A 16339-nucleotide genomic window follows, 5' to 3' on the forward strand; every position below is an offset into this window, starting at 1 on the left:
CGCCCAGGCTCTGTCGTAACCGGCTGTGACCGGGAGATCCGTGGGGCGACACACAATTGGCCTAGCGTTGTCCGGGTTAGGGAGGGCTTGGCCGGTAGGGATGTCCTTGTCTCATCGCGCACCAGCAACTCCTGTGGTGGGCCGGGCGCAGTGCACGCTAACCAAGGTTGCCAGGTGCACGGTGTTTCCTCCGACACATTGGTGCGGCTGGCTTCCGGGTTGGATGCGCGCTGTGTTAAGAAGCAGTGCGGCTTGGTTGGGTTGTGTATCGGAGGACGCATGACTTTCAACCTTCGTCTCTCCCGAGCCCGTACAGGAGTTGTAGCGATGAGACAAGATAGTAGCGACTAAAAACAATTGGATACCACGAAATTGGGGGGAAAAAGAAGGACTACTTTAAGTTGTTCATTTCATCAACATGTTTTTTTGAAAGATCGCTTTTTATCAGTCCCGATATTTATAAAGTTGGGACACCATCCAAAGTACGTTTATTTGAAAAACAACATATACTTGTTTTTTACCTGCATTAAGTACCAATTTCAGTTCAACAAATGCTTTCTGCAGGGCAATGAAGGCAGATTGAAGCTCTGATAGAGCCTGGTCAGCTGGGGGGGCAATGAAGGCAGATTGAAGCTCTGATAGAGCCTGGTCAGCTGGGGGGCGATGAAGGAAGATTGAAGCTCTGATAGAGCCTGGTCAGCTGGGGGGGGGGGGCAATGAAGGCAGATTGAAGCTCTGATAGAGCCTGGTCAGCTGGGGGGGCAATGAAGGCAGATTGAAGCTCTGATAGAGCCTGGTCAGCTGGGGGGGGGGGCAATGAAGGCAGATTGAAGCTCTGATAGAGCCTGGTCAGCTGGGGGGTGATGAAGGAAGATTGAAGCTCTGATAGAGCCTGGTCAGCTGGGGGGCGATGAAGGAAGATTGAAGCTCTGATAGAGCCTGGTCAGCTGGGGGGGCGATGAAGGAAGATTGAAGCTCTGATAGAGCCTGGTCAGCTGGGGGGGCGATGAAGGAAGATTGAAGCTCTGATAGAGCCTGGTCAGCTGGGGGCAATAACATACAGCAAAGTGTCATGTGCACACAGGTGAAAGTTGTGTTTGTTTTTTTACAGGTAGACCAATATTGTTAATGTGAAAAGAACCGGGCCAACAATCGATACCTGTGGAACACCTTTCATTATGTCCAGAAAGGCTGATTTAACCCCATCAGCAAATACACACTGTGTTGGCCTGGTCCAGGAGAATTGACGAAAGTCTCTAAAAGCATTTTTCCACAAATGGTGTGTTAACATTCACACAAAATAAAATAGTGTGTAAACAGTGTTTGTGTGTTTACCCTCACCTACAATAATGACTGCCTTTGATAACAGTCCGCAAACTCCAATTAGTTAGTAAATGTTCAACATGCTCCCTTCATGCCCACATGGCAGGGGCCTTGACACACTGTTTACTGATTAACAGTAGCTAGCTACAGTATCTCTCCTTCTCCCTTCTCTTTCTTTCCATTGTTCCCTCTCACACACTCTCTCTGTCTCCATCTCTCTCTCTCACTGTCTCCATCTCTCTCTCTCACTGTCTCCATCTCTCTCTCTCTCTCTCTGTCTCCATCTCTCTCTCTCACTGTCTCCATCTCTCTCTCTCTCTCACTGTCTCCATCTCTCTCTCACTTTCTCCATCTCTCTCTCACTGTCTCCATCTCTCTCTCTCTCCATCTCTCTCTCTCTGTCTCCATCTCTCTCTCTCTGTCTCCATCTCTCTCTCTCTCTCACTGTCTCCATCTCTCTCTCTCTCACTGTCTCCATCTCTCTCTCTCTCACTGTCTCCATCTCTCTCTCTCTCACTGTCTCCATCTCTCTCTCTCTCACTGTCTCCATCTCTCTCTCTCTCACTGTCTCCATCTCTCTCTCTCTCACTGTCTCCATCTCTCTCTCACTGTCTCCATCTCTCTCTCTCTGTCTCCATCTCTCACTCACTGTCTCCTCTCTCTCTCACTGTCTCCTCTCTCTCTCACTGTCTCCTCTCTCTCTCACTCTCTCTCTCTCACTGTCTCCATCTCTCTCTCTCTGTCTCCATCTCTCTCTCTCACTGTCTCCATCTCTCTCTCTCTCTCACTGTCCATCTCTCTCTCACTGTCCATCTCTCTCCCTCACTGTCCATCTCTCTCTCACTGTCCATCTCTCTCTCACTGTCTCCATCTCTCTCTCACTGTCCATCTTTCTCTCTCACTGTCCATCTCTCTCTCACTGTCTCCTCTCTCTCACTGTCTCCATCTCTCTCTCACTGTCTCCATCTCTCTCTCTCTCACTGTCTCCATCTCTCTCTCTCACTGTCTCCATCTCTTTCTCTCTCTCTCTCACTGTCTCCTCTCTCTCTCACTCTCTCTCACTGTCTCCATCTCTCTCTCTCTCACTGTCTCCATCTCTCTCTCTCACTGTCTCCATCCCTCTCTCACTGTCTCCATCCCTCTCTCACTGTCTCCATCCCTCTCTCACTGTCTCCATCTCTCTCTCACTGTCTCCATCTCTCTCTCTCACTGTCCATCTCCATCTCTCTCTCTCACTGTCCATCTCTCTCTCACTGTCTCTCTCACTGTCTCTCTCACTCTCTCTCACTGTCTACACCCCTCTCTCTCACTGTCTACATCTCTCTCTCACTGTCTACATCTCTCTCTCACTGTCTCCATCTCTCTCTCACTGTCTCCATCTCTCTCTCACTGTCTCCATCTCTCTCTCACTGTCCATCTCTCACTCACTGTCCATCTCTCACTCACTGTCTCCATCTCTCACTCACTGTCTCCATCTCTCTCTCTGTCTCCATCTCTCTCTCTGTCTCCATCTCTCTCTCTCACTGTCCATCTCTCTCTCACTGTCTCCATCTCTCTCTCACTGTCTCCATCTCTCTCTCTCACTGTCTCCATCTCTCTCGCTCACTGTCTCCATCTCTCTCTATCACTGTCTCCATCTCTCTCTCTCACTGTCTCCATCTCTCTCACTCACTGTCTCCATCTCTCTCACTCACTGTCTCCATCTCTCTCTCTCACTGTCTCCATCTCTCTCTCACTGTCTCCATCTCTCTCTCACTCACTGTCTCCATCTCTCTCACTCACTGTCTCCATCTCTCTCACTCACTGTCTCCATCTCTCTCTCACTGTCTCCATCTCTCTCTCACTGTCTCCATCTCTCTCTCACTGTCTCCATCTCTCTGTCACTGTCTCCATCTCTCACTCACTGTCCATCTCTCACTCACTGTCCATCTCTCACTCACTGTCCATCTCTCACTCACTGTCCATCTCTCTCTCTCTGTCTCCATCTCTCTCTCTCTCTCCATCTCTCTCTCTCTCTGTCTCCATCTCTCTCTCTCTCTGTCTCCATCTCTCTCTCTCACTGTCCATCTCTCTCTCACTGTCCATCTCTCTCTCACTGTCTCCATCTCTCTCTCTCACTGTCTCCATCTCTCTCTCTCACTGTCTCCATCTCTCTCGCTCACTGTCTCCATCTCTCTCGCTCACTGTCTCCATCTCTCTCTATCACTGTCTCCATCTCTCTCTATCACTGTCTCCATCTCTCTCTCTCACTGTCTCCATCTCTCTCTCTCACTGTCTCCATCTCTCTCACTCACTGTCTCCATCTCTCTCACTCACTGTCTCCATCTCTCTCTCTCACTGTCTCCATCTCTCTCTCTCTCTCACTGTCTCCATCTCTCTCTCTCTCACTGTCTCCATCTCTCTCTCACTCACTGTCTCCATCTCTCTCTCTCACTGTCTCCATCTCTCCTCTCACTGTCTCCATCTCTCTCTCACTGTCTCCATCTCTCTCTATCACTGTCTCCATCTCTCTCTCTCACTGTCTCCATCTCTCTCACTCACTGTCTCCATCTCTCTCTCTCACTGTCTCCATCTCTCTCTCTCTCACTGTCTCCATCTCTCTCTCTCTCACTGTCTCCATCTCTCTCACTCACTGTCTCCATCTCTCTCACTCACTGTCTCCATCTCTCTCTCACTGTCTCCATCTCTCTCTCACTGTCTCCATCTCTCTCTCTCTCACTGTCTCCATCTCTCTCACTCACTGTCTCCATCTCTCTCTCTCACTGTCTCCATCTCTCTCTCTCTCACTGTCTCCATCTCTCTCTCACTCACTGTCTCCATCTCTCTCACTCACTGTCTCCATCTCTCTCACTCACTGTCTCCATCTCTCTCTCACTGTCTCCATCTCTCTCTCACTGTCTCCATCTCTCTCTCTCTCACTGTCTCCATCTCTCTCTCTCTCTCACTGTCTCCATCTCTCTCACTCACTGTCTCCATCTCTCTCTCACTGTCTCCATCTCTCTCTCACTGTCTCCATCTCTCTCTCACTGTCTCCATCTCTCTCTATCACTGTCTCCATCTCTCTCTCTCACTGTCTCCATCTCTCTCACTCACTGTCTCCATCTCTCTCTCTCACTGTCTCCATCTCTCTCTCTCTCTCACTGTCTCCATCTCTCTCTCTCTCACTGTCTCCATCTCTCTCACTCACTGTCTCCATCTCTCTCACTCACTGTCTCCATCTCTCTCTCACTGTCTCCATCTCTCTCTCACTGTCTCCATCTCTCTCTCTCTCACTGTCTCCATCTCTCTCACTCACTGTCTCCATCTCTCTCTCTCACTGTCTCCATCTCTCTCTCTCTCACTGTCTCCATCTCTCTCTCTCTCACTGTCTCCATCTCTCTCACTCACTGTCTCCATCTCTCTCACTCACTGTCTCCATCTCTCTCTCACTGTCTCCATCTCTCTCTCTCTCACTGTCTCCATCTCTCTCTCTCTCACTGTCTCCATCTCTCTCTCTCTCACTGTCTCCATCTCTCTCACTCACTGTCTCCATCTCTCTCTCTCACTGTCTCCATCTCTCTCTCACTGTCTCCATCTCTCTCTCACTGTCTCCATCTCTCTCTATCACTGTCTCCATCTCTCTCTCTCACTGTCTCCATCTCTCTCACTCACTGTCTCCATCTCTCTCTCTCACTGTCTCCATCTCTCTCTCTCTCACTGTCTCCATCTCTCTCTCTCTCACTGTCTCCATCTCTCTCACTCACTGTCTCCATCTCTCTCACTCACTGTCTCCATCTCTCTCTCACTGTCTCCATCTCTCTCTCACTGTCTCCATCTCTCTCTCACTGTCTCCATCTCTCTCTCACTGTCTCCATCTCTCTCTCACTGTCTCCATCTCTCTCTCACTGTCCATCTCTCACTCACTGTCCATCTCTCACTCACTGTCCATCTCTCACTCACTGTCCATCTCTCACTCACTGTCTCCATCTCTCTCTCTCTGTCTCCATCTCTCTCTCTGTCTCCATCTCTCTCTCTCTCTGTCTCCATCTCTCTCTCTCACTGTCTCCATCTCTCTCTCTCTCACTGTCCATCTCTCTCTCACTGTCCATCTCTCTCTCACTGTCTCCATCTCTCTCTCTCACTGTCTCCATCTCTCTCGCTCACTGTCTCCATCTCTCTCTATCACTGTCTCCATCTCTCTCTATCACTGTCTCCATCTCTCTCTCTCACTGTCTCCATCTCTCTCACTCACTGTCTCCATCTCTCTCACTCACTGTCTCCATCTCTCTCTCACTGTCTCCATCTCTCTCTCTCTCACTGTCTCCATCTCTCTCTCTCTCACTGTCTCCATCTCTCTCACTCACTGTCTCCATCTCTCTCACTCACTGTCTCCATCTCTCTCTCACTGTCTCCATCTCTCTCTCACTGTCTCCATCTCTCTCTCACTGTCTCCATCTCTCTCTCTCACTGTCTCCATCTCACTGTCTCCATCTCTCGCTCACTGTCTCCATCTCTCGCTCACTGTCTCCATCTCTCGCTCACTGTCTCCATCTCTCTCACTGTCTCCATCTCTCTCTCACTGTCTCCATCTCTCTCACTGTCTCCATCTCTCTCACTGGCTCCTCTCTCATTAGTAAACATTACACTCACAAAAGTTTTTAAAGAATATAGACATTTCAAACGTTATATTATTGGTTATGTACAGTGTTGTAACAATGTGCAAGTAGTTGAAGTATGAAATGGGAAACAAATAAACCATGTTTGTGTTTCACTGGTTGCCCTTTTCCGGCAAAGGACCACAAATCTTGCTGCTGTGATGCACACTGCTGTATTTCACCAAACAGATATGGAAGTTCATCAATGTTTGATTTGTTTTCAAATTCTTTGTGGGTCTGTGTAATCTGAGGGAAATACGTGTCTGTAATTTGGTCATACATTTGGCAGGAGGTTAGGAAGTGCAGCTCAGTTTCCACCTCATTTTGTGGGCAGTGTGCACATAGCCTGTCTTCTCTTGAGAGTCAGGACCGCCTACGGCAGCCTCCCTCAATAGCAAGGCTATGCTCACTGAGTCTGTACATCAGTGGCGGTCTGTGCCATTTGAAATGAGGGAGGAAGATGCCATTTAAAATGAGGGAGGAAGATTTATATTACAGCATATTGGATGACTGTCATTCATATTCCATTCAACCAGGTCAATGTAACATCGAGATGTTTAGGCTATGACATGATACTCAAATTTCCCTGTATTTCCCTGTACCCATTATGAGGTTGCTACAACCTAGCCTACAGTATGAATGAAAGTTTACAGCGCAGGTGCACATGTCGAGATAATGTTTTTGTAATAAAGTTGACAGACAGTGACACATTCAGTACCGCCTTGCACAAACTTGCCTTCATCTAGCTGATGTAGGGTGTAATCATTAGTCCAACAGTTGCAAACGAGAGTTTCTATTGGACAAATTCAGTTCCCCATTTATCCCTATTTCGTTCCATTTGCTTCTGTATAAGAAACGTTTTTCAATAGAATCGGCGGAATGAATACACCCCTAGTCACACGCAAACACAGTTCACTTTCATAGCAGACACGTACAAACAGCATGATCACTTAGATGGCTGGATAATTCCTTCTCACGTCTACGCAACCTCCTCCTCTCACCTTTTCCCTTCGTTTGTGGACTTCAGTGCACAACACATCAGCTTTCTGTGACCAGGCGAAAATACCTTTCCAAGCCAAAGCTTCATATCATAACACTGTCACCATATTAGCTAACATCAAGCCAACATAGCTACTAGAACGCGTTAGTAAACCCGCTACAATCATGCAGTACAGTGTACAGTCAGCAAGCAGTTTATCAGTTACACCGGCAGGCCCCGGTGACAATAAATTAATCAAACCAAAAGGTTACCTTGACTTGTAAGAGTTCCAGTGTTAGATAACCAAAGCCAGCTAGCTAAGATAGCATTCCTCTCTGTTTGAGTAGGCTAAACTAGCAAGCTGCATTAGCAAGCTAAGTGAAAAAAAATCTGAAATCTCTCTTCGCTTCAAAACTGTTCAACTATGGTCTTTCGCTCTCTTTGAGTCAATGACATTTTATACACTGCAAGGCTAGCTAGCTTATGCTTTCAGTACTAGATTTATTCTCTGATCCTTCGATTGGGTGGACATGTACCCAGAGGAGGACGGGAGTTAGCTGTCCTCCAGCTACATCATGGTGCTACCCTAGAGTGTTGTTGAGGCTACTGTAGACCTTCATTGCTGTGTGTTTTAATCAATTATTTGGTGACGTGAATATACTTAGTATAGTTTTATCTAAAAAGGATAACATTTGTAATGTTTCAGTTAAATTCTTCTGAAATTAACTGAGGATGGTCCTCCCCTTCCTCCTCTGAGGAGCCTCCAATTCTGTACATAGTCAAGGATTTTGTTAATTTGGGTTCAGTCACAGTGGTCAGGTATTCTGCCACTGTGTCCTCTCTGTTTAGGTCCAGATAGCATTCCAATTTGCTCTGTTTTTTGGTTGATTCCTTCCAGTTTCTCAAAAAGTTATATTTTTGCTTTCTCATAATTTGTTTGGGTCTCATTTGTGTTTGTGAACAGAGCCCCAGAACCAGCTGGCTTAGAGGACACTTCTGTAGGTTCATATCTCTGTATGTGAGGGCTTTGTGGTGGAATGTGTTGGCATTTAACAGCTCTTTTCTGTATTTTGATAACTAGTGGCTATAGTCCTGATTCTGGTCTGCGTGCATTGTTTGGGGTTTTGCATTGTACACAAAGTATATTTCTGCAGGTCTCTCGCTCTTTGTATTCTTTATTTTATTTAACCTTTATTTAACTAGGCAAGTCAGTTAAGTCAATTGTGTGCCGCCCCTATGGGACTGCCGATCACGGCCGGTTGTGATACAGCCCGGAATCGAACCAGGGTCTGTAGTGACGCCTCCAGCACAAGAGATGCAGTGCCTTAGATCGCTGCGCCACTCTCCCCTGGTCTCTCCCTCCCTTGGTCTCTTTCTGTGTGTGTGGACTGTGGCAGCGAATCCTCATGGTGAGAGTGTAAATCCTCAGGCTGGGGAAGAATGATGTGGGCCAGCCCAGCTATCTAGGCCTAATTATAATCATGTGACCTGCTCCCATCAGGGGTTCTGCAGGGACAGACTGGGAAAACAGCCTCCCTGATGGCTGGCCTGGCCAGAGTTTTTTTACACACACATGAGACAGGACAGGCCATAATCCATGGAAACAGAGAGAATATATGGAATGTTACTGTTTTGGTAGAGAGAACACATTGACCTTGGGGCTCCTGAGTGGCGCAGCGGTCCAAGGCACTGCATCTCAGTGCTAGAGGCGTCACTACAGAACCTGGTTCGAAACCAGGCAGCATCACTAACGGCCGTGATTGGGAGTCCCATAGGGCAGCGCACAACTGGCCCGGCACCGTTCGTTCGGGTTTGGCCGGGGGTAGGCCGTAAGAATATTTTCTTAACTGACTTGGCCTTAGTTAAATAAAGGTTCAATAAATACAAATAATTATAGGAGAGGAACAATCCACAAGGATCTGTCTTTCTAATGTCATGTTCTGTACTGTATTCAACACAGAGGCAGGATCCAGCACAGTGACTGAACAGGTGTAAAACCTCTTCACCTACGGTGGGGCAAAAAAGTATTTAGTCAGCCACCAATTGTGCAAGTTCTCCCACTTAAAAAGATGAGAGAGGCCTGTAATTTTCATCATAGGTACACTTCAACGATGACAGACAAAATTAGGGGGAAAAAATCCAGAAAATCACATTGTAGGATTTTTAATGAATTTATTTGCAAATTATGGTGGAAAATAAGTATTTGGTCACCTACAAACAAGCAAGATTTCTGGCTCTCACAGACCTGTAACTTCTTCTTTAAGAGGCTCCTCTGTCCTCCACTCGTTACCTGTATTAATGGCACCTGTTTGAACTTGTTATCAGTATAAAAGACACCTGTCCACAACCTCAAACAGTCACACTCCAAACTCCACTATGGCCAAGAACAAAGAGCTGTCAAAGGACACCAGAAACAAAATTGTAGACCTGCACCAGGCTGGGAAGACTGAATCTGCAATAGGTAAGCAGCTTGGTTTGAAGAAATCAACTGTGGGAGCAATTATTAGGAAATGGAAGACATACAAGACCACTGATAATCTCCCTCGATCTGGGGCTCCACGCAAGATCTCACCCCGTGGGGTCAAAATGATCACAAGAACGGTGAGCAAAAATCCCAGAACCACACGGGGGGCCTAGTGAATGACCTGCAGAGAGCTGGAACCAAAGTAACAAAGCCTACCATCAGTAACACACTACGCCGCCAGGGACTCAAATCCTGCAGTGCCAGACATGTCCCCCTGCTTAAGCCAGTACATGTCCAGGCCCGTCTGAAGTTTGCTAGAGAGCATTTGGATGATCCAGAAGAAGACTGGGAGAATGTCATATGGTCAGATGAAACCAAAATATAACTTTTTGGTAAAAACTCAACTCGTCGTGTTTGGAGGACAAAGAATGCTGAGTTGCATCCAAAGAACCCCATACCTACTGTGAAGCATGGGGGTGGAAACATCATGCTTTGGGGCTGTTTTTCTGCAAAGGGACCAGGACGACTGATCCGTGTAAAGGAAAGAATGAATGGGGCCATGTATCGTGAGATTTTGAGTGAAAACCTCTTTCCATCAGCAAGGGCATTGAAGATTAAACGTGGCTGGGTCTTTCAGCATGACAATGATCCCAAACACACCGCCCGGGCAACGAAGGAGTGGCTTCGTAAGAAGCATTTCAAGGTCCTGGAGTGGCCTAGCCAGTCTCCAGATCTCAACCCCATAGAAAATCTTTGGAGGGAGTTGAAAGTCTGTGTTGCCCAGCAACAGCCCCAAAATATCACTGCTCTAGAGGAGATCTGCATGGAGGAATGGGCCAAAATACCAGCAACAGTGTGTGAAAACCTTGTGAAGACTTACAGAAAACATTTGACCTCTGTCATTGCCAAAAAAGGGTATATAACAAAGTATTGAGATAAACTTTTGTTATTGACTAAATACTTATTTTCCACCATAATTTGCAAATAAATTCATTAAAAATCCTACAATGTGATTTTCTGGATTTTTTTTCTCATTTTGTCTGTCATAGTTGAAGTGTACCTATGATGAAAATTACAGGCCTCTCTCATCTTTTTAAGTGGGAGAACTTGCACAGTTGGTGGCTGACTAAATACTTGTTTGCCCCACTGTAGTTACAGGAAATAGTCAGGAGTGTAAACGGCAGGTGTTATGCTCAGTAGAGTATGTAGAGAGGTAGGTGTATGTTTACATCTAAGCTTTCATGTCTTGGAGAGACAACCATATAAGTCTCAAATTGCAGTAAAGGTTGAATGTTGCGTTAAGGTTTGACATTTGTTTGTACAACGTATATGCCTGTAAAGCATTTAAATCACAGTTAGCAAAATACATGTGGAATTTTCGGAAAGTTAATGAGTTACAACTATAGCCATCAAATGCTTCCAATTTTATAACGTTTTTGTAGCACCTAGCTAACCGAACAACAATGTAATTTGCCAGTTTCACATACTGTAGGCGTTGTAACCTGGCCGGAGTACATCAACAATAAGTATGTCCTTTCCCTGTAAAAGATAAACGACAAAAATACGCCATCAAACCGCTCGATCAATTCTTACCCCATTCTCGATCAACTCGAACCCAACGCGAGCGGTGGTAAAAATCAATAGAAAGAAGTTTACTTTGTATCTGCTGCAACGTAGTTCCAGTGGAAAGTGATACAATTGTATTGGCTACATACGTTTCACTGTGGAAAGTAACACTTCCTATGCGACAAGTGATCCAACAACAAAAATGAAGCAATGAAAATTCCCGTCCAGCGTTGGATCAAGGAGCCAGGGGTGTAATCATTAGTCCAAACAGTTTTGCAACTAAGAAGATAGTTTCTATTGAATAAATTCAGGTAGGTCCCGCCCCGTTTCGTTCCGTTTGCTTCCGTTTAAGAATCGTTTTGCAACACAATCGGCGTAATGAATACACCCCAGTATCAGTCCTTCTCTTAGCATTCTGGGAGACGTTGTTCGTTTATTTCATGAACGCAACACATTCCACAAATTAATTCTGCTAGACCTGTTACAGAGACACCCATTTCGCTGTAAAACTTTTTTTTTTAAACATTAATGTAGATAGGCATTGTTATTATATATCTATACATACATACATATATATACGTATATATATGTGTATATACATGTAAATGGGACAGGGTTTTGCATCAAAAGATGCAAAGTTATGGACAAAGACACAAAACATCCACATCAAATTAAATATTTTTCTTGATCAAATAATATGGAAAACAACCAATTTTTGTGCAGTATTAATTTCCCATCCTTACAAAACACAATGTAAATGTATATTACTGTATTGTACATAGGCTGGTCATCTAGGTTTGTACCTGAAGACCTTCTATCACAATGGAGATAAAACAATGACCAATACAGTAATTGAACACATTGAGACATCTAGGGCTTTGTGATGATGTGGTTCAGTTGGTAGAGCGTGATGCTTGCAACACTAGGGTTGTGGGTTTGATTTCCACAGGGGGAAATGTATGTGTTCACTACTGTAAATTGCTCTGGATAAGGGCATCTACTAAAATGTAAAAGGAATGAATAGATCATAGAAATAAGTATTTCAAGAAACTGGAAAACATATATCAAGCAAGTGTATATATATTGTTTTTATTTTAAAATTGTATTATTTATTTATAGGGGACAATGCACATTAATCAACATCAATATTATAATAATGCAGCATCCATGTAAATGTGCCAGGGTTAGCCAAAGATCATTTGCACCCATAGTCCCTGGGAAGGTAAGGACCTTTACACAGCCACTATACAAATACTCACTAAAACAATACAAAATACCAATACATTACATCCAATAATATATCATTGTAACAACAACAATTTATTCATAATAAAAAACACTACCATCAGCTGTTGTCTTACATATGAGAAACCACAGATAACTCATGTGTAAAGGTTTGGATAGATTTGAGCTATGTTTTCAATTTCCATTTAAAAGTAGTCCATGGGCATTGCACTCCAGTATACTGTAGCTCTAAGAGAGAAGGCAGATTGACTGATTTTACTGTGTCGAAAAGGGACAACGCAATCCCCTCTAGTTACTGCCCTTGTTATCCTGGAGGGGCTTTCCTTGAGCATGATATTCTGGCATGGGGGTGGAGCAACAAGACCACGCAGGATCTTAAAGACAAAGCCTGCATCTACATACTGCTTTAAACTGTCCAGAGTGAATAAATGATGTCTGTGAATGACGTGACAATGGTGGTAACTGTTTGGTTAGTTATCAAAAATCTTAGATGTTTGTTTGTAGTGATTCATTTGGTTTCAGAATAAAATAGCAGCATGTGAGGCAACATGTCGGATGTGAGAATATCATAGCATGAATATATAGTTTGGCGGCCTCCAGAGGAAGGTAAGATTTTATAAACCTAAAGTTGGATAATCCAAACTTTACCGTGTTAACCACCTTCTTCACATGTTTATTGAATGTCAAGTTAGAGTCCAAAATGACGCAGAGATACCTGAAGTTGGACACAACTTTCAGATTCTCCCCATTAACAAGGACAGCTCTTTGGGACGAATCAATGGTAATATAAGTATTATCAAATTAACTGGTTTCTACAGGTAATTGTCAGCCTCAAGTTACAAATGTTGGTAAATACTCAAATACATTTAGTTGACATTTTTTCTCTCACAAAAGTAGTGCACTGGGCCTACTAGCCTTGTATTGGCGGACGGATGTTTTTTTCTTTCTGTATATGAATCAAGTGCACCTACCAACAACAGCGCAACATGCCTTTATCGTTGGCTTTTCTACCGAAATGTTTGGTGATCGACAAGGAATGCCTTGATGATCAGTCTGGTTGGTGACCACTGGTCTATATAGTGTACTCAACTGTTTTTGCCTCGTGACCCAGAATGAACCAGGTTGTCTCCGTTACATCCAATATTCGCATGGCAATTCGATTTTTACCTAAATGCAATCTGGGAAACTATTTTTACTGCTATATTGATAGTAAATGTACCAATTATATGACATGTGAACAACAGTCGCACCATTTTCATTGTCAATAATTCAGTTTAGCCCATGATGAAGAATGTTAAACTCTCTGGTTTGAGACCATAAATTCTGCAAATAGACTAACTCCGTATATCCTATAGGCCTATATGGAAAATACTATGATTGAAGAAAAATAGTTCAGAGGTTAATATATATATATTTTTTTATAAAAATAAAAAACTTTATCATTTCTACACTCTTTCTAACTTGTTTTTTTTGGTTTAAATTCAGACTAGTATTTTCATTTTTTTTTAAATGATAATTGACACACGCGACGCGACCCGTTCATAAACTCCCGTCGCGACCCAGCAGTTGAGAATCGGGGACTCAATGTAGTCTGGGCCCCTGTCTTTTTAGCTAACATTCCGCACCTCGACATTCCTGTTTGTCAAAGAGACTGGCCTTTCGGCAATCTCAAAGTTCAATGTGCAGCTGGATTTCCTTGAGGAGTTGCTCATTTGGTGGTTGGAAAGAAACAGAAATAGAATGAATAGAACGGTTTGGTAGCTCGAACCCAGGCAATTTGATTGGTAGCTCGAACCCAGGCAATTTGACTGGTAAACGCATAGGCACACTCGCCTGGTAATGCGAGGAAATAATTTCCTTGGCATTTCGGAATGTTCTATCAATTAATTCTGGATTGTCATGGCAACGTAGAATGTTTATTCAAATGATGCTATCTGATGTGGCCCATGCAATGGAATGTATTTTTTGGCTCAATAACAAATACAAAATATATATTTATATATTTATATGGTAAGAATAAGAATGTGTTCTTAACTGACTTGCCTAGTTAAATAAAGGTAACATTTTTTTTTTTTAAATCAATATTTGCAAAAATAATGAGGGCAGAATTGGAGTCAATTATAGAAGAGACCCAATCTGGCTTCATGAGGAATATACATATATCTAATAATAACCGACTGGTGTGAGACCTTATTGACTATTCTGATCTAATCTTCCAAGATGGTTTTATTGTCCTTCTTAGACTTTTATAAAGCTTTCGATACAGTGGAACATGAGTCTCCATTTCGCTCCCTTGAGAAATGTGTTTTTTGGGGGAAATTTTTTGGAGTACTATTATAACTCTTTATATGAAGGGAACTTTGTAACTAAACTCATCAAAAAATAAACATGGCTTTTTCAGGACACTGTCTTTCAACGATAATTTGTAAAAATCCAAATAACTTCATAGATCTTCATTATAAAGGGTTTAAACACCGTTTCCCATGCTTGATCAATGAACCATAAACAATTCATGAACATGCACCTGTGGAATGGTCGTTAAGGCACCAACAGCTTACAGACGGTAGGCAATTAAGTTCACAGTTATGAAACCGTAGGACACTAAAGAGGCCTTTCTACTGACTCTGAAAAACACCAAAAGAAAGATGCCCAGGGTCCCTGCTTATCTGCGTGAACGTGTCTTAGGCATGCTGCAAGGAGGCATGAGGACTGCAGATGTGGCCAGGGCAATAAATTGCAATGTCCGTACTGTGAGACGCCTAAGACAGCGCTACAGGGAGACAGGATGGACAGCTGATCGTCCTCGCAATGGCAGACCATGCGTAACAACACCTGCACAGGATCGGTACATCTGAACATCACACCTGCGGGAGAGGTACAGGATGGCAACAAAAACTGCCCGGGTTACACCAGGTCCTCACCAGACATCAACGGCAACAACGTCGCCTATGAGCACAAACCCACCGTCGCTGGAGGCCTGTACTCTGGAGCGAGATCGATTTGGAGGTGGAGGGTCCGTCATGGTCTGGGGCGGTGTGTCATAGCATCATCGGACTGAGCTTGTTGTCATTAAGGCAATCTCAACGCTGTGCGTTACAGGGAAGACATCCTCCTCCCTCATGTGGTACCCTCCCTGCAGGCTCATCCTGACATGACCCTCCAGCATGACAATGCCACCAGCCATACTGCTTGTTCTGTGCATGATTTCCTGCAAGACAGGAGTGTCAGTGTTCTGCCATGGCCAGCGAAGAGCCCGGATCTCAATCCCATTGAGCACGTCTGGGACCTGTTGGATCGGAGGGTGAGGGCTAGGGCCATTTCCCCCAGAAATGTCCGGGAACTTGCAGGTGCCTTGGTGGAAGAGTGGGGTAATATCTCACAGCAAGAACGGGCAAATCTGGTGCAGTCCATGAGGAGGAGATTCACTGCAGTACTTCATGCAGCTGGTGGCCACACCAGATACTGACTGTTACTTTTGATTTTGACCCCCCCTTTGTTTAGTGACACATTATTCCATTTCTGTTAGTCACATGTCTGTGGAACTTGTTCAGTTTATGTCTCAGTTGTTGAATCTTGTTATGTTCATAGAAATATTTACACATGTTAAGTTTGCTGAAAATGAACACAGTTGACAGTGAGAGGACGTTTCTTTATTTGCTGAGTTTATAACATTGATAAGATTCCTACAAAATTATCTGCTTTTCATAGACAAGTATTCTTAGCATGGTCGTTAAGCTTTTCAAATTTCTTTTAATGTAAAAACCCTACTCTATTCGTGATGTTTTGTTACTTTTTTTAAGAAGGATGTATCGATTTTTTGTAACACATTTGAATTTGTATCCTTCAAAATGTATAGAATTTAAATTTAAAAAAACATTACAAAATTAAAAACATGCCAGGATGTGAAATCAGGAAGTTTATGATTCAATATTTGCTGTGATTTGTTGAGTCAACTCACATTACAAAAAAAAACATTATTTAATTTTATATATATATATATATATTTTTTTTTTGCAGAAAAACCAGTAAACATACAAGAAGTATACATATAGACAATGATAACATGTGCTAGGGGGTACAACAAATGACAGATTATACAAAGACCTTAAACACACACATTGATTGTTT

General features: G+C 43.8%; 1 protein-coding gene across 2 annotated transcripts in view; it reads right to left on the reverse strand.

The window, feature by feature from the left end:
• The window catches only part of LOC109875244 (rho guanine nucleotide exchange factor 18), a 44812-nt gene extending 33586 nt beyond the window's left edge, over positions 1 to 11226 (reverse strand). For both annotated transcript variants that reach the window (XM_031810423.1, XM_031810422.1), the window contains exon 1: positions 10994 to 11226. The gene's annotated coding sequence lies outside the window, so the exon portion shown is untranslated. The remainder of the gene's footprint in view (positions 1 to 10993) is intronic.
• Between the last annotated feature and the right edge of the window lie 5113 nt (positions 11227 to 16339).

This window comes from Oncorhynchus kisutch, linkage group LG30, assembly GCF_002021735.2.
Source record: "Oncorhynchus kisutch isolate 150728-3 linkage group LG30, Okis_V2, whole genome shotgun sequence".
Taxonomy (NCBI): domain Eukaryota; kingdom Metazoa; phylum Chordata; class Actinopteri; order Salmoniformes; family Salmonidae; genus Oncorhynchus; species Oncorhynchus kisutch.